Raw genomic sequence first — 23,285 nt, forward strand, 5'->3', positions numbered from 1 at the left:
GGTAATACCAGCCTCACAGAATGAATATGGAGGTATTCTTTCCTCCTCAATGTTTTTGAATAGTTTAGTAGGATTGGTATCATTTCTCATTTAAATGTTTTGTAGAATTCAGCAATGAAGTCAGCCAGTCTCTGGGTCTTCTTTACTGGGAGAATTTTTATTAAGGTTTTGATCTTATTTGTTATTGGTCTATTTAGATTTTGGATTTTGTCCTAGTTCAATCTGGGTAGGTTGTATGTGTCTAGGAATTTGTCCGTTTCTTCTAGATCACTCATTTTGCTAGAGTATAGTTGCTCGTAGCAGCCACTAATAATCCTTTGATTTTCTGCAGTGTCTGTTTTAATGTCTCCTTTTCCATTTCTCATTTTGTTTACTTGTATATTCTTTCTTCTCAGTGAGTCTGGCTAAAGGTTTGTCAATTGGATTCAACTTTTCAAAATAATTTTGTTTCACTGATATTTGTATTGTTTTCTTCATTTCAATTTTATTTCTGCCCTCATCTTTAATATTTCACTTCTATTAATTTGGGCTTTGGTTTGATCTTGCTTTTCTAGTTAAGATGCATAATTAGATTATTTATTTGAAGTTTTTCCTCTTTTTTGATGCAGGCACTTGTAACTATAAACTTCCCTCTTAGTACTGCTTTTGCTACATCCCATAGGTTTTGGTAGTTGTGTTTCCATTGTTATTTGTTTCAAGAAATTTTTCAAATTCCTTCTTAATTTCTTCATTGACCCACTCATCATTCAAAAGCATATAGTTTAATTTCCATATATTTGTGTAGTTTCCAAAATTCCTTCTGTTATTGATTTCCAGTTTTATTCCATTGTGGTGAGAGACAATGCTTGATGTTATTTCAATTTTTTGAGTGTTTTAAACTTGTTTTGTTACCTAACATATGGTCTATTCTTCAGAATGATCCATGTGCTGAGGGAAATAATGTGTATTCTTCAGTCATTGATTAAATATTCTGCAAATATCTACTGGATTCCTTTGGTCTATGATTAAGGTCCATTATTAATCACATTAAGTCTGATGACTGTTAATTTTCTATGTGAAAGATCCATACAATGCTGAAAGGGGGTGTTGAATTCTCCAGCTATTATTTTATTGAGGCCTATCTCTTTCCTTAGCTATAATATTTGCCTTATATATCTGAGTGTTCCAATGTTGGGTACATAAATATTTAAAATTGTTATATCCTCTGGCTGAATTAACTCCTTTATCAGTATATAGTGACCTTCTTTGTCGCTTCTTGTAGTTTATGTCTTAAAATCTATCTTTTCTGATGTAAGTATAGCTACTCCTGCTCTTTTATGATTTCAGTTTGCATGGAATATCTTTTTACCATTCCTTTAATTTCATTCTATTTGTGTTTTTACAGGTGATGTGTTTTTCTTGTCGGTAACTAATCAACAGGTCTTATTTTCTTAATCCATTCAGCCATTCTGTGTCTTTTGTTTGGAGAGTTTAGTCCATTTACATTCAATGGTTTTATTGATAGATAAGGATATACCCTTCAGATTTTATTTGCTTTCTGGTTGTTTTTTGGTCTTCTCCTCCTTCTTTCTTCCTTCCCGTCTTCCTTTAATGAAGATGATTTTCTCTGGTGATATGACTTAGTTTCTTGGTTTTTTATTTAATTATTTTTTGTGTATCCAATGTATGCATTTGGTTAAACATTACCATGAGACTTGCAAATACTATCTCATAATCCAGTATTTTAAACTTATGGCGACTTAACAGTTTGCATAAACACATAAACAAGCAAAGAGAAAAATAAACACTCTATGTCTGAACTTTTTCCCCCTGTTTTTTAACTTTTTGTTATTTCTATTTATGTCTTGCTGTATTGTCCATGTCTTTAAAAAACGTTGTTGTATTATTATTTTTCATTGCCTTATCATTTATTCTTTCTACTTAGGATAAGAGTAGTTTACACACCACAATTCCAGTGTTATAGCATTCTGGCTTTTTCTGAGTACTTACTATTACCAGTGAGTTTTGTAACTTCAGATGATTTTTAATTGGTCATTAACATGCTTTACTTTCTGATTGAAGTACTCCTTTTTTGCATTTCTTGTAGGACAAATCTGGTATTGATAAAATCCCTCAGCTTTTGTTTGTCTGATAAAGTCTTTATTTCTCCTTTACATTTGAAGGACATTTTTACAAGATATACTATTTTAGGGTAAAAGTCTTTTCCTTCAGTACTTTAAATATGTCACGCCATTCTCTCCTGGCCTGTAAGGTTTCCACTGAAAAACTTGTTGCCGGACATATTAGAGTTCCATTGTATTTTTTTTTTTCCTTTTATCTTGCTGCTTTTAGGATCTTTTCTTTATCCTTGACCTCTGGGAGTTTGATCGTTAAATGCATTTAGGTAGTCTTCTTTGGATTAAATCTGCTGGGTGTTTTATAATCTTCCTCTTGGACATTGATCTCTTCCACTAGATCTGGGAATTTATCTGTTATTATCTTTTTCAATAAACTTTCTACCCTTATCTCTTTCTCTACCTCATCCTTAAGGCAAATAACTCTTAGATTTGTCCTTCTGAGGCTATTTTCTAGATCCAGAAGGCATGTTTCATTTTTTTCTCTAGGATTGGTCTCTGGTGCCTTATTTAGTTCATTTGGTAAGGTTATGTTTTCTGGATTGTCTTAATACTTTTTTAGATGTTCTTTTTTGTCTGAGCATTGAACAGTTACATATATATTGTAGTCTACACTGTGTGGGGTTGTTTGTACTCGTCCTTCTTGGGATGGCTTTGTGGTTATTCAAAAGGATTTGGGCGCTTTAATCTAAGCTGTATCTGTTTTAAGGGGCACTTCAAGTCCAGTAACACTTTAGTTCTTGCAGATTCATAAAGGTACTGCCTTCATGGCCTTGGAAAAGATCCAGAAGAATTCTCTAGATTACCAGGCAGGGATTCTTGTTCTCTTCCTTTACTTTCTCTGAAACAAATGGAGTCTCTCTATATCTGTGCTGAGGCTCCTAAAGCTGGGGGTAATGTCACTGAAACACCCCTTTGGCCACCACCACTATGATGGTGCTGGGTCAGACCTGAAGCCAGGACAGCACTGGGTCCCACCCAAAGCCTGCTGGAGCCATACTCTGGTTACTGCCTGTTTGTTTGCTCAAGGTTCCAGGGCTCTACAACCAGCAAGTGACAAAGCCATCCAGGCTTGTGTCCTTCCTTTTTTGGGCAGCAAGTTCCCCATGCCCTAGGTGAGCCCAGAGGTGCTGTTCAGGAGACAGGAACTAGATTTAAAACCTTAGACGTCTACCTGGTGTTCAAGTGTACTGGGGCTGAACTGGCACTCAAACTACAAGATGCAATTCTTCTCACTCTTCCCTTCCCTTTCCAAAGGCAGAGGAGCCCCACCCTGTAGCCAGTACTTCACAGACCCAGGAGGATTACTGCCAGATGACCTTCAATGTTCCCTTAAGGCCCAAAGGCTCTATAGTCAGTTTGTGATGAATGCTGCCTGTCCTGGGACTCACCCTTCAGGGCAGTGCACTCCCCTCTGGCCTAGGGCAGGTCCAGAAATGTCATCCACAAGCCATGTTCTAGAATCAGAGACCCCAAGAGCCTACTTGGTGCACTACCCCTCTGTGGCACAGCTGGTACCTAAGGTACAAGACAAAGTTCCCTTTACTTTTCTCTCTGCTTTTCTCAAGCTGAAGAAGTCTTGCCCTTAGCTACCACGAGTGGGAATATGTTGAGTCTCACCTGAAGTTGGCAAATCTCAGCATCTCAACCAAGGCCTTTGACATAGTACCTGAGTATCACTGCTTGTTATTCAGGGTCCAAGGGTTCTTTGCTTAGCAGGTGATGAATGCTGCCAGGACTGGGTCTTTCCCTTTAAGGTAGTAGCTTCCCTTCTGTCCAGGGGTATGTCTAGAATTGTCATCTAGGAGCTAGGGCCTAGAACGGGGGCTTCATGACTCTGATTGGTGTCCTATCTTGTTGTGGCTGAGCTGGTATCCAACATGCAAGAGAATGTCCTCCCCAGTCTTCCCTCTTCTCTACTCAAGCAGAAGGAAGGGGTTTGAGGAGAGAGCTTTTGGAGCTGTGAGCTGTGCAGTCTGGGGTTAGAGGAGGGGTGATGCCAGTATCCTTTTGGCTGCCCCAGCTGGTGTCTCAGTATATCATGTGCCCCAACCCAGTCCACTGTCTCTAGGACTAACTCAGCACTAGGACTCACCTAAGAATGGCAGTGCTTATGGCCTAGACTTTCTTTCAAGTTTTCTTAGAGGCCCAGAGCGCTATAGCCCATGGAGCCCAGATTTGTGGTAACTCAGTTTTGGATGGCTAGGTAACTCAGTTTGGATGGCTAGGACTGGTTTAAATGCTCCCTGTATTGGTGGATGTTAGCTGAGTTTGGTCCAGTTTTTCTTTCTGCCCTAACAGGAAATCACTAAGTTCAATGATTCACAATTGTGGTGTTCTCCCTCCCCCAGCACCCAGGTTTGCTCTCTACACCATGCTGCCACTGCTAGGAAGGGACGAGTCTGGGGGGAAGGAGGTGGCCTTAGGGATTCAGGACTATTTTTTCTATCTCTTTAGTGCCTCTTTCGGTGATATAAATTTAAAACCAGTTACTCTGAGGGCTCACCTGAGTTTGGTTCTAATGAAGTTGTTTTGAGTGTGTAGATAGTCATTAAATTGGTGTGCTTGTGGGGAAGAGGAATAATGGAGCCTTCTATTTTCCCATCTTCTCTGCCTTTTTCTGGTAGAATTTGAATAAAGTCTATTGACATGATCCAGTGACACATGCTGGGAGTCATTGTGTATTACAGAGTTCAAATTATGGAGTAATAAAAGCTTCTGAAATTCATATATAAGTGTCATATTAAGCAGGATCTAATCTAGTTCCTTTCTTCTTTTATGTTTTACAACCTTCTAGTTTACCACAGTATAATAGGTGTCAAGTTGAAACAACTATGATTCTGGTTAGCCTGGACTGAAAAGTAACCCCAATATTACAGCCTCACACATCAGCAGCATAAGGTTGAATGGGAGACTTCAAACAAGCTTTAATGTAAAGACTTTGGCCAGGTGCGGTGACTCACACCTGTAATCCCAGCACTTTGGGAGGCGGAGGCAGGCAGATCACTTGAGGTCAGGAGTTCAAGACCAGCCTGGCCAATATGGTAAAACACCATCTCTACTGAAAATACAAAAATTAGCTGGGCATGGTGGCACGCACCTGTAGTCCCAGTTACTAGGGAGGCTGAGGCAGGAGAATCACTTGGACCCAGGAGGCAGAGGTTGCAGTGAGCTGAGATCACACCAATGTACTCCGGATTGGGTGACAAGAGTGATACTCAGTCTATATCTATATCTATATCTATATCTATATCTATATATAAATTTACATATATATGTACATATATATACATACACATACATTGATATGTGTATATATGTGTGTGTGTGTATATATATAGACTTCATGAACTTCTCATCCAAGTGTTTTCAGTGCAAATATTCAAAAATAATTGCATGTTGTTAAGACAGAAAGCTACATTTCCTGTGATTCTTCTATTTTCATTCATGTGCATTCTTTTTTGAAAACTGACTAAATATATTAAGCAAAAAAAAAAGGAAGATGGAGAAGAATCAGTAATACCTTTATAAAATATGGTAAAATAAAGCTTATTATAGGAAATAAATGTGGACTTATTGAAAAGATAAGACCACATTTGTCTATACCAAACAAAAGTCAATTTTGAGAAAAAGAAAAGGAAAACCTTGATTCAACAAAATACAGGACATAAATTTGTAAACGCAAATAAGATACACAATGAAAGGATCCTTGTTCATCTAGTCAACAAGAAAACAGAAACAATAACATCAATAGATAATGATGTACACTTTTGTACATTCCTCCTTACAAACATGCACTGCAGTTCCACAGCAGAGTCTATCCAGCCTCTCCACATTCTGGTGATGAACTTTGCTCTGAATATGACAACTACGCCACTCATTGGCCTATCTCCTACTTTGGTTTCTGCTAAATATAATTTGAAAATACACCTAATCCTAAATAATTAAGGCAATGATGATCACTGTCCTCTCAAATAATACAACTGCATTTTCAATAAGTCATAATGCCTACTGAAATAAAATCTAAATTCCTTAGCATAAAATTCAAAGCTATGGAGCCCCACGTGTGCTGTTTCTCACCAACTGCTCCAGTTTCATCTTCTAAATACTCCTTGTTTTATCTTAATTTAAGGTGTACTGGTTGCTGTTCCTCAAGCAGACCTCACCTGTTCCTACCTCCAAGACTTTGTTCATTATAATCTCACCTTTTACAATGACTCCTCCTCCAGCTACCTATTAAGATTGTATTCATCTTTCACAGTATGGCTCAAATGCTATCCCTTCCATAAAGAATTCCCTAATCATTCTAGCTTGAAGAGCTCTTGACCGTCTGTGAACTCAGCATTTTGAAAATATCATTTATATATAAACTTTGTGTACATCCTCATTGTCTTGGGTCAGTGATGCTATTACCTGTTTTATTTATTAATAATGCTCCTTTCACTTTCAAAAGCATTCCAGTTTAGACAATATATGACCATCATACTTATATTACTGTGACATTCACCATATTCTGTTTTATTGTGATTTATGTGTATATATTTTGTTCCCCATACTATGGTGTAACCCTCTTCGAGAAGACAAACCATATCTTTTATATATATACACATGTGTGTATGTGTATATATATGCACACATAAACATGCAAACATATATGCATGTGCATGTGTATATATACATATATGATGTGTGTATATATGCACATATACATATGTGTGTATATATGTGTATATATGTATGTACATATACATATATGTGTGTATATATGTGTGTACATATACATATATGTGTATATATGTATATAATACACATACATACAAAAGGAAAGTGCCCTTCGTATGGTTCAATATGTATTTATTAAGTTGATAAACAGTGGAGAATCTGATGTTTATTAATAGAGTTCTAAGTCTTAAAATACTGAAAGCTTTTTCTTTTGAAGGCTAATGATTACTCATTATTAAACTAATGTTGATCCTAGATGTCCTTCAGAATCTTAATTATGACCAATTACAGATCCAACATAATTTGTCCATTCCTTGAAGGTTGGATTAGGATGTTAATTGAGTCCTTTTGAGTTCTCATACTTGATAATCATGAGAAACAGATCTAAGAGTGATACACTTTCTTCTCCAAGCTCTAATTTGACTCTGTACCTTTAGCTGACTCAGATGATGAACCTGAAATAACCCCATGTATTTCTTCCAGAAACAAAATTATACCAGGAGAAAGTCCAGGAGCAGAACCCCTCTGCCCAATACATGATATGTTTAGAAAGCAATCAAATGGCTTTCATAAGATAGGTAAACCTAGTATCTAGCTTTTCATTTTCTCCAAATCATATTTAATTTTCCTACTTCCCAAAAAAGTGAGGGAAGGTTTGCTATGTTAAAATAAATTAACCAAAATAAAAGCCTATAAGCTTAGAGAAAATGCATCCAGACAAGTGCTACTGTTGGTTTTCGTTTCGGAAAAGGAAATATTAACCCAAATTCCACCAGTAGTTATCAAAGAAACCTAATTACCCAGGAAGTGCTCAATAGACCCAATTCTTGACTTGAAGCTTGTCAATAAATAATCAAAATAAATTTTTAGGTCTCTGCTGCTCTAGTTTTCAAATTTATGATGAGAAAGCCATAAGGGAAAAAAGTAAAGTCAATTAAAGTAATTTACCAAAACAAGTTTGGTTTCTTTTCAGCCCATTCTTCTTTTTATGTTTTATTTTGTTTTTAATTGACACATAGCAATTGCACATATTTATGGGGTACAGCGACACAGATAAGCCTGGAGGTCATTATGTTAAGTGAAATAAGCCAGACACAGAAAGACAAATACTACACAATTTGACTCATATGTTGAATCTAAAAACGTTGGCCTTATAGAAATTCAGAGAAGAAGGCCGGGCGTGGTGGCTCAAGCCTGTAATCCCAGCACTTTGGGAGGCCGAGATGGGCGGATCACGAGATCAGGAGATCGAGACCATCCTGGCTAACACGGTGAAACCCCGTCTCTACTAAAAAATACAAAAAACTAGCTGGGCGTGGTGGCGGGCGCCTGTAGTCCCAGCTACACGGGAGGCTGAGGCAGGAGAATGGCGTGAACCCGGGAGGCGGAGCTTGCAGTGAGCTGAGATCTGGCCACTGCACTCCAGCCCGGGCGACAGAGCAAGACTCCGTCTCAAAAAAAAAAAAAAAAAAAGAAATTCAGAGAAGAATAGTGATTACCATGGACTGGGGAGGGTAGTGGGGAAGGGAGATGAGAAGACGTTGATCAATGGGTATAAAGTTACGGTTAGATATGAGAAATAAGTCATAGTGTTCCATTGCACAGTAGGGTGACTATAGTTAACGATAATATATTTTATATTTCAAAATATCTAGAAGAGCAAATTTGGAATGTTCTTACCTTTTTCCTTTTAATATAGCAATCTCCATAGCAAGTGCAGATCATGAAACTCTACTTTTTCCTGCCATCATCCGATATTTCACTTTTCATGAATTCAGTGAGGCAGTGCTTGGTGATAGTGTCAAATTAGTAGAAAACGTGAGGTCTAGCAATTTGACAATGATATAACTGTCACAATGGGTCTACTTTCAGCATGTGCCATGCATAATTAGAATCAAATATACACCTCTTAGCATTTCTCTTGGGTTCACCCAACTCTGAAAGCTCTCAGGTCATTAAGGCATATCAATTAGTAATGATTTTTTCCACCCCACCCCACCCCCACAGCCAGGAAAGCACACATTGAAGGTGATATCTGCAGTCAAAATTTTAGTGTGCACAATTTGAAAATATCTACTTTGTCACACGGAACAGTATCATCTGAGAAACTCATTTGCTTAAAGCTTTATATTGCAGCCATTAAAAAATATTTTATCTCTTTGGATGAATGTCCTAAGAACATTTCCATACCTATTAAGTAGTATTAACTGTACAAAGGTTTGGAAAACATACGAATCATTAAAAGTATAAATGAGATGTGCAATAGCCTGGAAGAGCTAATGTTATCACTTTTGTGGCCAGTTTAACATCTTCTTAGTACGATCATTTTTAAAGAAGTCATCATGACCCAGGGTAAATTACTTCTTTTGGCAGCAGAAATGTGGGGATAGAGTAGATAAAAAGGGGATACCACAGGCTCAGCATATTTTAAATATTCACATTAGGTATCAGTCATGTATTCATGAACTTGGTTACATATACCCTAATAGATACTGTATGTAGAAGTAATCTTTTATGGATTTTATTACATAATAATCCTGTTGTTTCCTAGTTAGACGGTAGCATGAAAAATGTGTTGTTCTCCATCATACTGAATGGACAAAATCTGGAACCATTCCCCTTGAAAATGGTCACAAAACAAGGATGCCTTCTCTCACCACCTCTATTCAACACAATATTAGAATTTCTGGCCAGGGAAATCAGGCAAGAGCAAGAAATAAGGGGCATCCAAATAGGAAAAGAGGAAGTTAGACTATCCATGTTTGCAGATGACATGATACATTATGCAGAAAACCCATAGTCTCAGCCCAATAGCTTCTTAAGCTGATAAACAACTTCAGCCAAGTCTCAGGATACAAAATCAATGTGCAAAAAATCATTAGTATTCCTATACACCAACAACAGTCAACCCCAGAGCCATATAAGGAATGAAGTTCCATTCACAATTGCCATAAAATAACAAAATACGCAGAAATACAGCTTACTAGAGAGGTGACAGATCTCTAAAAGGAGAACTATAAACCACTGCTCAGAAAAATCAGACGTGACACAAACAAGTGAAAAAACATTCCATACCCATGGATAAGAAGAATCAATATCATTAAAATGGCCACACTGCCCAAAGCAATTTATAGATTCAATGTTATTCCTATTAAATTGCCATTGACATTCTTCACAGAACTGGGGAAAACTATTTTAAAATTCATATAGAACCAAAAAAGAGCCCAAATAGCCAAGGAAATCTTAAGAAAAAAACAAAAAACAAAAAAACAAAGCTGGAGGCATCATGCTACCCAACTTCAAACTATACTACAGTATAGAGCTACAGTAACCAAAACAGCATGGTATTGATACAAAATCAGACATGTAGACGAATGGAACAGAATAAAGAACTCTGAAATAAGACTGTACATCTACAGCCATCTAATCTTCGACAAACCTGACAAAAACAAGCAACAGGGAAAGGATTCACTGTTCAATAAATGGTGCTGGGATAACTGGCTAACCATATATAAAAGATTAAACCTGGAGCCCTTCCATACACCATATACAAAAATTAACTCAAGATAGATTAGAGGCTTAAATGTAAAACCGAAAACTAAAAAGCCTAGAAGGCAACCTAGGCAATAACATTCAGGACATAGGCATGGGCAAAGATTTCAAAACAAAGATGCCAAAAGCAATTATAACAAAAGCAAAACTTGACAAATGAGATCGAATTAAACTAAAGAGCTTCTGCACAGCAAAAGAAACTGTCAACAGAGTAAACAATCTACACTATGGGAGAAAGGTTTTGCAAACTGTGCATGTGACAAAGGTCTAATATCCAACATCTATAAGGAACGTAAACAAATTTACAAGAAAACAACCCCATATAAAAGTGGACAAAGGACATGAACAGATACTTTTGAAAAGAAGACATACATGTGGTCAAAAAATATAAAAACTACTGATCATTGGAGAAATGAAAATCAAAACCACAATGAAATGCCATCTCACACCAGGCAGAATGGCTTTTATTAAAAAGTCAAAATATAACAGATGCTGGTGAGATTGTGGAGGAAAAGAACGCTTATACACTGTTGGTGGAGTATAAATTAGTTCAGCCATTGTGGAAGACAGTGTGGCAATTCTTCAAAGACTTAAAGACAGAACTACCATTCAACCCAGCAATCCCATCACTGGGTATATACCCAAAGGAATATAAGTCATTCTATTTCATATTATAAAGAAACATACATGTGTATGCTCATTGTAGCACTATTCAAAATAGTGAAGACATAGAATCAATCTAAATGCCCATCAATGATTGACTGGATTAAAAAATGTGGTACTGGAACTATGGAGCCATAAAAAAGAGCAAGATTGTATTAGTCCATTCTTACACTGCTATAAAGAACTGCCTGAAACTGGGTAATTTATAAAGGAAAGAGGTTTAATTGACCCACCATTCAGCATGGCTGGGGAGGCCACAGGAAACTTACCATCATGGCTGAAGAGAAAGGAAATGCATCCTTCTTCACATGGCAGCAGGAGAGAGAAGTGCTGAACAAGGTTGGGGGGAAGTCCCTTATAAAACCATCAGACCTTGTGAGAGCTCACTCACTATCACAAGAACAACATGGGGTAACAGTCCCCATAATTCAATTACATCCTACTGGGTCCCTCCCATGACACATGGAGATTATGGGAACTACAATTCAAAATGCGATTTGGGTGGGGACATAGCCAAACCGTATCAAAGAATATGTCCTTTGCAGGCACATGGATGGAGCTGAAGGTCATCATCCTTAGCAAACTAACACAGAAACAGAAAACTAAACACCACATGTTCTCACTTATAAGTTGGAGCTAAGTGATGTGAACACATGGACACAAGGAGAGGAACAAGAGACAGTGGGGCCTTTCAGAGAGTGGAGGGTGGAAGGAAGGAGAGGATCGGGAGAAATAACAAATGGGTAGTAGGCCTAATACTTGTGTGATGAAATGATCTGTACAACAAACCTCCATGACACAAATTTACCTATGGAACAAACCTGTGCTTATACCCCTGAACTTAAAATAAAAGTTCAAATAAAAGAAAAATGAGTTGGTTTCTATCCAGACCAAAACAAAAATCAAAAAGAAAGAATGACCCTACTAATGCTGAAATTCCCTGCTCTTAATTACAAATTGCCTTCAACACAAATATACATACATGATATTATTGTTATTTGCTATATATTAAAGGTATGTTCAATGTCTAACAGATTGGCTAGTGGTATCGGTGGTCAACAGGGACAGCTCTACTCATATGATGATTTATGGGAAAGGCGTTAGGGCCAACAAGAACCTTTCACATTGAATTGCTTCAGTACTGAAATTATCCACATTTTAATACCTCAAAATGATTTACTTGGAGGCCTAATTTATGGTATAAATATTACATGTGATGGGAGGCACACTTAGCTCATGCAAGCAATCTAATTTAATTAGTTAGGGAAAATACCCAATTTGGTAAGAAACGAAGTGAATAAAGTCTCAAGATCTTCAGGGTGAGTCAGCAAGCTAGAGACCCCAGAGGAGCTGATGGTTTAGCTTCAGTCCAATTCCAAAAGACTGAGAACCAGAAAAACTGATAATATAGTTTCAGTCTGAAGGTTGGCAGACTCAAGACCCAGGAAGAGCCAATGGCTCATTTCAAATTTAAAGGCATGAAAAAAAGATGATATCCCAGTTTGAAGGCTCTTGGGCAAGAAGAATTCTGTCTTACTTGGGGTTCAGCCTTTTTATTCTATTCTGGCCTTCAACTGATTAGATAAGACCGACCCATATTATGGAAGGTCACCTGCTTTATTGGTCTATACATTTAAATGTTACTCTCATTCCGAAACACTCTCTCAGAAACACTCATGGCAAATGTTTGGCCAAATATCTGGGCATCTTGTGGTCCACTCCAGTTGACACACAAAATTAATCATCACACTCTTCTTTTCTCATTGAGTTAGCTTATGCTAAACAAAGCAAATAAATCCTGAGAAAATTGAAGAAAATGCATTCTAAGTAAACATAAATACATGATTAAAATTTATGGATGGCACTTTTACATGAGAAAGTAACCATAACAGTGTTTCATACCTAGATATAGGGAATAGGAAAGAAATGATTGTACGTTCTAGGATAGTTAAGGCTATGTCTGCCTTTTTGATCATTACAGTCTCAGTGCCTAGTAATATACATTATTCAATAATGTTTTTGGCTAATCAAATGGATGAATGAAAGTTAAAAGGATTTAGATTAGCTAGAAAGCACAAACCTTTAAAATCAGAATAGGTGATATGTTAAAATTGGAAATTCAGATAAAGCTAGAAATATTAATGTCCAATCTGGTATAAAGTCAATGTCTAGAGAATTTTGGACAGAGGCTCTACTGAGCACAAATATTTCTGTATATATAGTAGTATTCAAAAATACGTAATTGAAAATAAATTAATGACTGTAGGAAAGAAACTACCCGCTATTCATCTCAATATTGTTGTTGTTGTTGTTGGTTTTTCATTTGTTTTTCTTAGTTACTTCCTTTGATACCGATTGTCTTCTTGGAGTGTTGCTCACTACCTTTTGTGACACTGTCAGATACTAACTAAAGTTTATTCCATCATGGAAAACAATGTCTCCTCAAGCACCTAGACTACACAAATGGAAGTGTCTGGTGGCTAATTATCATACCTCTTCATTCTAGTACATTTTACTGCCATTCAGACTCAAATGTTCTATTCTTCCATGTCCCCTGCATTACTAACCTCAAATTTTTTTTAGTTAATAGATTTAGAAGGTGCTTAGTAAGGATTGAAGCAAATGTTGGATAAAAAACAATTTCCCTACTCAGCAATGGAGGCAAAATATGCATTCCTCTTTTAAAGATAAGGATTGGGCCGGGCAGGGGGGCTCATGCCTGTAAGCCCAGCACTTTGGGATGCTGACAGGGGTGGCTCACCTGAGGTCAGGAATTCAAGATCAGCCTGCCCAATGTGGCAAAAACCCATGGCAGAGGTAGTGGAAAGAGTCAACAATACTTAATGGTTTTATTCCCATTCCAGCATTCCAAATGTCTTTCCCATTTGTTCCTATAAAATATGATCTATAATTTATCCTAATGCATATTTGACCACAACCACCAGCAAATATGCTATAGGCTTTCCATACCAATGCATACATTTCTTTTTTCTTTCTAATGCATTCATTTCTAACTGAAACATAAACTGATTCCACCTCGTCCTTTTCAAATGCTCTTGTCCCCACCCTCTCCAAAGAGGCCATATTTCTATGTTGAGTAACATAAGTGAGAAGGAAAAAATAGAGATGTATTTAAAAGAGACACAATCCAAACAAAATAAGTGGTTTAAATAAAATACATGGGTATGGTGTGGTATGCTATAAAGTTTTTATTGCCACTTACTTGGGAAGACTGGCATAACTCACGCATAGTGTTGCCACTTATAAGTAATGCAGTCACTGCAAACTCACTGCAGTAAAAACTTCAAACATCTCCACAACCACCTATTATACACATCCACATACACCAGTAATTTAGTAACTTTTCCAGCTGTCTTCCTCCCTGATAGGCTTTATTTCTTGATGTCCCTTCTTAATGGGACAAATTCATTTTTAGCATAGTGCATGGCTGATTAAACACAGATATTTGATCTTTTCTTAAAAAAAATAGGGCTGTAACAATTAATTCACCACATCTAACATTGAGTGTTTATTGTGGTAGGCAATAAATACTTTGGATGAATCTTCCCTATGTTAGGCACTGGTAAATAAGTCCATGATTTCTCCTATAGTGGTGAATAAAGATAAGGTTCACCTTAATTGAGCCATTTGGACCTGTTGACTTAACATTGCAAAGTCAAGGAATCATGGAAGATCAGTGTGATGAGAGGCCTTAAATTCTGACTAGTGATTTTTAATCTGTGTTCCAGCAAATGTAATGGATGGCATGTGATTGAAACAAGTTTTATGAAATGGAGGTAGTTTCAGAATAGTTCTATTTTGTTCTGTTCTAAATGTGGAAGTTTATATAAGATTTTGTTGGAATAAAAATTATGCTGAGAAAATGCATACATAAACACACACATATATCTGTTTTTCAATATGGCAGATAGGAGGTAGTGCTAGCTTGCCTCTCCCACTTGAAGAACAAAACAGTGTGTAGAGATTCACACTGTGAAATTCTGTTCCAAGAACCATTGCAGGAACTTACCAGGAAAACCTAAATAATTCACAGATCCTTTGAAAGTAGTGGCACACCACAGCAAACTCTATGGGATGGTTGAAAAACTGAGTTTCCAGAGTGGGAGAATGGGAGAGTCTGTCTTCGAATACACATCCCCACTGGGGAATCTGAAAATCCAGATCATAGAAGGCTTTAAACTTACCTAGAACTAGAACAGATTAAGGGAGTGGTACAAAATATAAAAGTAGAAGAAGCAGCAAGAAGAGCCTTATAGGCATTCCCAGTCTCCAGTTTGAACCCAGAAAAGCCATCACTGACTATATCTTACAGGGTCCCTATGGGAAGGTAGCCAGTGAACTTAGGGAGGGGTTGCAGGGTGACAGAAGCTCCCAACTGAATTTTGTGATAATTTTGAGCGTGCACAAACTCCCTTAAACAGAATCTGGGGTACAAATGGGAACTGTAACAGATAGGAGCACAGTAGCTGGGGACCCAGCATTGCTGGCAGATGGGGAGCGGTGTGACCTGAAAGTGGTTCTTGCTTTCTCTGTGGGGAAGCCTATGGCCTGGGATAAGTCCAAGTTCTATGTACAGGTTGCCTGGAAGTAAACTCAGCACTGTTAGTGGGGCACTGTGAGAGCAAGACCGGCCTCGCCAAATGTGTGGGAGCTGGGTAAGGCCTTTTGCTACCAGCTATCTCCTACTCCCTTTGCAAACTTTCCTGCACAGCAGAGGCAGCCATACTGCCCTCTGGAACATTACCCTATTGGCCTGAGAACCACCCTTCATCCCCTACAAAGACCAAGGCAAGCCCCACCCAGGAAGAATCTGAGCTCAGACCCGCCTAACCCTGCCCCCACCTGAGAGTATTTCTGTACTCTGGTAGCTGAACACAAAAGATATAAACCCTTGGGAGCTTTATGGCCCTGCCCATCATTTGAGAAACCAGACTACTTCCCCTGGACAATTTAGGGCAAGCTCAAACCACACTACTACCACCGCAGCTGTTGCTGTCTTGCAAGCACCACCTCCTGGCTAGAGGCCAACCAACTCAGGCCATTAGAGCAACTCTTGGCAGAATAATACTGTTCCCAGGTAGAAGAAAACAACACCTAACACCACAGCCTGCAACACCCTGGCTAACCAGAGTTCCTGAGTCTGTTCACGTGACAACTTCATTTCTGGCAAAACCAGCATTCCAGAAAGCCAGCACACTAAGGCTATCCACAACCAAGGAATCTCACAGAGTCTACATCACTCCCCTGCCACCTCCATCAGAACAAGTGCTGGTATCCATGACTGGGAGACCTGAAGACCGGTCACATCACTGACATTTTGCAGATATTCCCAGCACCAGCCCAGAGCCTGGTAGCCCCACTGGGTGGCTAGACCCAGAAGAGCAGTAACGATCACTGCAGTCTGGCCCTTAGGAAGCCCCATTCCTAGGGGAAGAGGGAGAGCACCACATCAAGGGATCACCATGTGGGACAAAAGAATCTGAACAGCAGGACTTGAGTTCCAGATCTTTCTAGTGTGGGAAGTTTCTCACAGCAGAGACACAATTGCGGTGCTGATTGCAGTAGGGAAAGTCTGTATCTCTACCCTAATAGGCTGGCTGCCTCTGTGATCATGACAGGCCTTGGATAACGAGTCCTTGTCTTCCCCGGCACTCCACCGCAGACACAGCTGGAGCTTCCTCCACAGGAATGCAGTGTGGAGGCACCTAGAGACAGCCTTCCTGGAACAATCCAGATGAGCACAGTCCCATAGGAGGAGTTACCCCCCAGAATAAGGCTTTCACAAGTTACAGAGTCACAATTCCTTCATACTTGGAACATCAACATTTCTACAGATGAAAAGAGGTGCCTGTCTGATATGAATAGCCAAAACACTAGGACAGGAAATTGTGTGGTGAATAAATTTCCTGCTGGCCTGGCAGGGGAGCTGAGGTAGCTCACACTCAGCACATCTAATTTAGAGCTCCTCCCAGCCACCCTTGTCAAGGCTGTGACCTTGACCCATGGTCGGATATTACATCTACCCACCTGCCTTAGTTAGCTACAACCAGTGCTTACCTTATCCAGGGATACTTCCTCTATTAGCCTGAAGCCTGAAACATCAATTAATTAAAGAAAATACTGGGGAGAAAGTAAATAAACAAATAAAGTGTACAGCACAAAAGAACAAAATACGTTTCAAGAGATCCCTGCCATTCCAGCTCCATGGAAGACAGTTAACACACCCACACATGAAGAATATACTGGCAACTAGCATCAGTGAAAGCCAGCACACAAAAACTCTATAAGTAAGGATCTCATAGAAATTTCACCCCTAGAAACACCAAGAATCAAATTACGCCAAAATAAACATAAAAGTCCAATCTTTAACAGGGAAAAAAATAAGAAATTTTAAAAAACACACAGTCTAATCAAAAATATATTCAAGAACAATTTGAAAAAAAAAATAGTTTACCCAAAGGAGAAGGAACTAGAAAAGTAATTCTGGTAATATGACAAAACAGGGTTCTAGAATACCCCCAAAAGATCACACGGGTTCAAACCAAGAAGAAATCTCTGAGTTGGTGGATAAAGAAATTCAGACGGTTGATTATTAGTCTACTCAAGAAGATACTAAAGAAGGTAAGAACTAACTTAAAGAAATTTAAAAAGACAATACTAGATGAGGATGAAAAATTTTCCACAGAAATATATATAATAAAGGAAAAATAATTATAACTTCTGGAAATGAAAGGGACACTTATACAAATACAAAATGCAGTGGAAAGTTTCAACCATAGATTAGAACAAGCAGAAGAAAAACTTTCAGAGCTCAAAGGCAAGGCTTTTGAATTAACCCAATCTGACAAAGTCCAACAAAGAAGAATTTAAAAAATGAATAAAGTCTCCAAGAAATACAGGATTATTTTAAATGGCCAAAACTAAGAATAATTGGTATTCCTGAGGAAGAAGAGAAATCTAAAAGTTTGGAAAATTTATTTGAGCGAATGATTGAGGAAAACTTCCCTGGCCTTTCTAGAGATCTAGACATTCAAATACAAGAAGCTCAAATAACTCCTGGGAAATTTATCACAAAAAGATCGTCACAAAGTCATCAGGTTATCTAAAGTCACAATGAAGGAAAGGATCTTAAGAGCTGTGAAGCAACAGCATCAGGTAACCTATAAAGGAAACCTATCAGATCAACAGCAGATTTCTCAGCAAAAACCTTACAAGCCAGAAGGGATTGGGATCCTATGTTTAGCCTCCTTAAACAAAATAATTGTAGCAAAAAATCTTGTATCTAGCAAAACTAAGCTTCATAATGAAGAAGAGATAAAGTCTTTTTCAGCCAAACAAATGCTGATAAAATTTGCCACTACCAAACCAGCACTAAAAATGCTAAACGAACTTCTAAATCTTGAAATAAAACCTTAAAATACACCAAAATAGAACCTCCTTAATGCATAAATTTCACAGGGCCCATAAACATTAATGCAATGAAAATAACAAGGTATTTAGGCAACTAACATGATGAATAGAACAGTACCTCACATCTCAATACTAACATTGAATGTAAATTGCCTAAACACTCCACTTAAAAGATACAAAATGGTGGAATGAATAAAAATCTACCAAGCAAGTAACTTCTGTCTTCAAGAGACTCACCGAGCTCATAAAAACTCACATGAACTTAAGGTAAAGGGGGTGAAAAAAAAGATATTTCATGCAAATGGAAACCAAAAGCAAGCAGGAGTAGCTATTCTTAGATAAAACAGACTTTAAAGCAACAACAATGAAAATGACAAAAAAGGACATTATAAAATGAAAAAAGAGTTAGTCTGTGTAATCAAGAGGCCGAGGCAGGCAGATCACCTGAGGTCAGGAGTTCGAGACCAGCCTGGCCAACATGGTAAAATCCCATCTCTACTAAAAATACAAAAGAAAAAAAAATTAGCCAGGTGTGGTGGCAGGTGCCTCTAATCCCAGCTACTCTGAAGACTGAGGCATGAAAATCGTTTGAACCCAGGAGGCAGATGCTGCAGTGAGCTGATATCATGCCACTGCATTCCAGCCTAGGTGACAGAGCAAACTCCATGTCAAAAAAAAAAAAAATTAGTTTAACAGGAAGATACAATCCTAAATATATATGCACATAACACTGGAGATCCCAAATTCATAAAACAATTACTACTAGAGGTAAGAAACGAGATAGAAGCAGCACAACAGTAATGGGGGACTTCAATACTCCACTAATAGCACTAGACAGGTCATCAAGACAGAAAGTCAACAAAGAAACAATGGACTTGAGCTACATCCTAGGACAGATGGACTTAGCAGATATTTATAGAACATTCTACCCAACAACTGCAGAATATAAATTCTTTTCATTAGCACATGAAACATTCTCCATGATAGACTATATAAGAGGCCACAAAACAAGTCTCAATAAATTTAAGAAAATAAAAATCATATCTTCTGAGACCACAGTGGAATAAAACTGGAAGTTAGCTCCCAAAAGGAACCCTCAAAACTGTACAAATACATGAAAATTAAGTAATCTGCTCTTGCTATGAGGATACAAAGGCATAAGAATGATAGGATGGACTTTCGGGACTTGGGGGAAAGGGTGGGAGGTGGGTGAGGGATAAAATAGCACATATTGGGTACAGTGGACACTGCTTGGGTGACAGGTGCACAAAAATCTCAGAAATCACCACAGAATGGAATAACTTATCCCTATAACCCAAAACCACCTATTCCCTAAAACCTATTGAAATAAAATTTTTAAAAAGAAAGTTACACATACACACACATACACACACACACACACACACACACACACACACACACATCACCTAGAAAATCACTAATCTGGACCAATATTTCCACTCCCCATTTTAGGATAAAGAAAGTGGATCTCTGGAAAAGTTGTGTGATAAACTTACATTCATACGACATTTTGGAGGCATAGCTGGTACCAGTGCAGTTATGGTCCCTGAATCTGAGACTGTTTTCCACTCTGTGGCACTCCAGTGAATAGTGCAATCATTATTAATACTGTTTATAGTATAAGCCATGTTGGAGTTGGGCCCAGCACAACATATGAAATAAACCATATTAGATATAAAACCTTCTTGCTAGGGCAAGTACATTTTGGTCACTTTTCCCGGAATAAGGAGGAGGGTACATGCTAAAGAAGAAGTCTTCCAGCTTATACAGATCTTTCAGGAAAATGTGGCATCCTGGGAAGTAAAATAATGAGTATAAAAGATGACATTGTCTAAATATATCATTACCCATTCCAGTTGATTCTCTACCCAGGTCCTAGCTTGAAGAGAAGTCCTTTCATAGAACCCTAAATTCCATATGTGCTGTTTGTTAAGAACCTATTCTTTACATATTTACCTCTGTATTTTCATGATTGAGCCCCAAATTAAATAAGAATATAGAACCTGCTGCATCTCACTGGAACATGTATACTCAGAAGATCAGTGTATGTTGTTAGGGAAGAGATAATTATTCTACACCTCCCAGAAACTATTCCATTGCCAAAAGGTAGAGTTGACTCCAAAGGGGAATTTTACTCCTAAAAATGCACTTTTTTTTTTTTTTTTTTTTTTTGAGATGGTGTTTCACTCTTGTTGCCCAGGCTGGAGTGCAATGGTGCAAACTTGGCTCACCACAACCTCCGCCTGCCAGGTTCAAGTGATTCTCCTGCATCAGCCTCCCAAGTAGCTGGGATTACAGGCATGCGCCATCACGCACAGCTAATTTTGTATTTTTAGTAGAGATGGGGTTTCTCCATGTTGGTTAGGCTGGTCTCAAACTCCCGACCACAGGTGATCCACCTGCCTCAGCCTCCCAAAGTGCTGGGATTACAGGCGTGAGCCACCACGCCGGGCCTAAAAATGCATTTTCATAAACAAATACTTACATTGATATTGACTGTTAGGATTATACTATCTCATTGTAGGAAAACACATTGTTTTAACATATAAAGTGAGATGTAGTATATGAAATCACTTCAATGCAGAAATTTAGAAGGAATATAGTTGAACATAGGTTCTATTCAATGATAGTCGTATTTTAGTTGGTTTCTCAAATAACACCTAGTTATTTGTGTGAATATGGTGAACAGATGATAGGGTGCAAAGCCCAGGCTAGAACTTCTAAATGAATCTTGAGGTTATATTCTTATGAGAATTATTTCCAACATATCTCAGTTTCCACTCGAACTAAAGGTTGTCCTTATTGTTGCACTGTCTGACCTTGACAACCTAATTGTGCTTAAGTCTCTGGTGGTATTGTCCAAGTGCACAAATATGTATCCCGATGCCCAAATGAACACTCTGCTTCTATTTTTTTTGTCAACTCTTTTGCAACTTCTATCCTGAGAATGAACTGTACCCTATGCTATATGCTTCAGGAATCATTCTCAGTCCTCCTTTATTTGCTAGCTGCAAAAGGTAACCTGGATTTAGATGAACGATCTGGTTCAGCTGCGCACACTGACCAAAATCACAGCTAACTGGCAGATGCCCACATCCCTTAGACTGCACAAATAGAATCCAAAGGGTATACCATAAGGAGCTGATTACAGTTCCTCCCTGTACATAAAGGTACTTGTTCAGTCTCCATAATATATATCTGCCTTTTTAGTTTATGTAACAGGGAATGGACATATGGTGCACATTAAAAGCATAAAAAGTTGAAGAAGTGTTTTGAAAAATTTGTGTACAGTAGAACTATTGATCACGGATGGAGGTTAGGACAGAGGGAGAGCCTAGCTGTCTGATGTTTCAAAATATAGGCGAGTGACCATTCTACTCCTCTTTAAACCATTACTGGGTATTTCCATCAGATATATATCCTGAATTCAACAACAAGAAGAGCAGTTAGGCACTTCTCATTTTGCTTGTTTAATATAGATAGTAGTCTGAGAGGATTTCTACCTTAATATTATGCTAAAACCATATCAACTGAAACGCTTTTTTAAATATCTGAGATTGGGATAGAATGTTAGTAAGATTAACAAATATAGTCACAACATTAAAGAATTTTCCAAAATTAATCAAACAGATGAAGATTTTATCCATATTTTGGGTACATATGAAATTTACCCAACTAATTGAAAAATGTTGGCCTGTATTGGTGGGTAAATGAATGGAAACTTTAGCTCTGAAAGCTTCTATTTCAATCTGCAAGATGAAAAGAGTGTGAACACAAGACACTTCATCACCTATACAATAGGCTGTAAATTATTTGCATGACATCTTCTTTGCATTACATGCCATGGGCCTGTAACAGTTTGGCATAATATATAGACCATTTAAGTGACAATAGTCATAAGTTACAGATGGGAAGTTCTATTTTGCCAAGCCATTGTACTCCTTCTTTGCTCAATTTTCAATATAAAAAATGACCACTGGATATCAAAAATGACTTCTTGGAACATCAGTTCTGATCTACAAGTTTCATCCTGTTGTAGCTCATCCATTTCAAGAGCACTTCATTCATTTGTTACATATTACCAAGACTGAGATTTCACTGAATAATTGATGAAAAGAGAAAACAATGAGCTACCTTGCACTCAGTCATTATGGCTTTGACACCACCTTTGTGGAAACTAACTACAGCATTAGCCAACAGGCATACAGCCTAAATGATATATAAGAGACAGTTTCTCAAATGGTCTGATGTTTAAGAATCAGGACACTGACCTTTCAGCTCTGACCATTATAGCAGACTTTAGTTATACAAATATGAGAAAGAAAAGGGATCTTCAAAGTAGTGTGTGTGTGTGTGTGTGTGTGTGTGTGTGACATGTATGTGTGTATATCACAGTATTTTAGAGTGTTTCTAATCTTCTGATTTTTAAGGAAAAAAAACAACAATAAAATAACATTTATTATGCATTTATTATGATGTGCAAAGAACTATGCAGTTACTCTTTCAATAGTAATATCAATCTTAAAGTAAATATTATTGTATTCATGATACCCCCCCACACCAAATCTACATTGCTAATTCCCAAACCAGTATTTAATATTCCTTTATATGGGTTAACTCAACATATGCACCTTTTCAGCTTCTGCTACTTGAGGTATGAGTGACAGAAACGTGGCTGCTCAGGAGGTACTAGCACTATACTTTCCATTAAGTAAGTGGGAGATCCATAAGTCTAAGCAGGCAAGAAAAGGCGTATGTCCAGGTAAGTTTGCTAAGGTGCAA

This window comes from Macaca thibetana, chromosome X (genome assembly GCF_024542745.1).
Source record: "Macaca thibetana thibetana isolate TM-01 chromosome X, ASM2454274v1, whole genome shotgun sequence".
Classification (NCBI taxonomy): Eukaryota; Metazoa; Chordata; class Mammalia; order Primates; family Cercopithecidae; genus Macaca; species Macaca thibetana.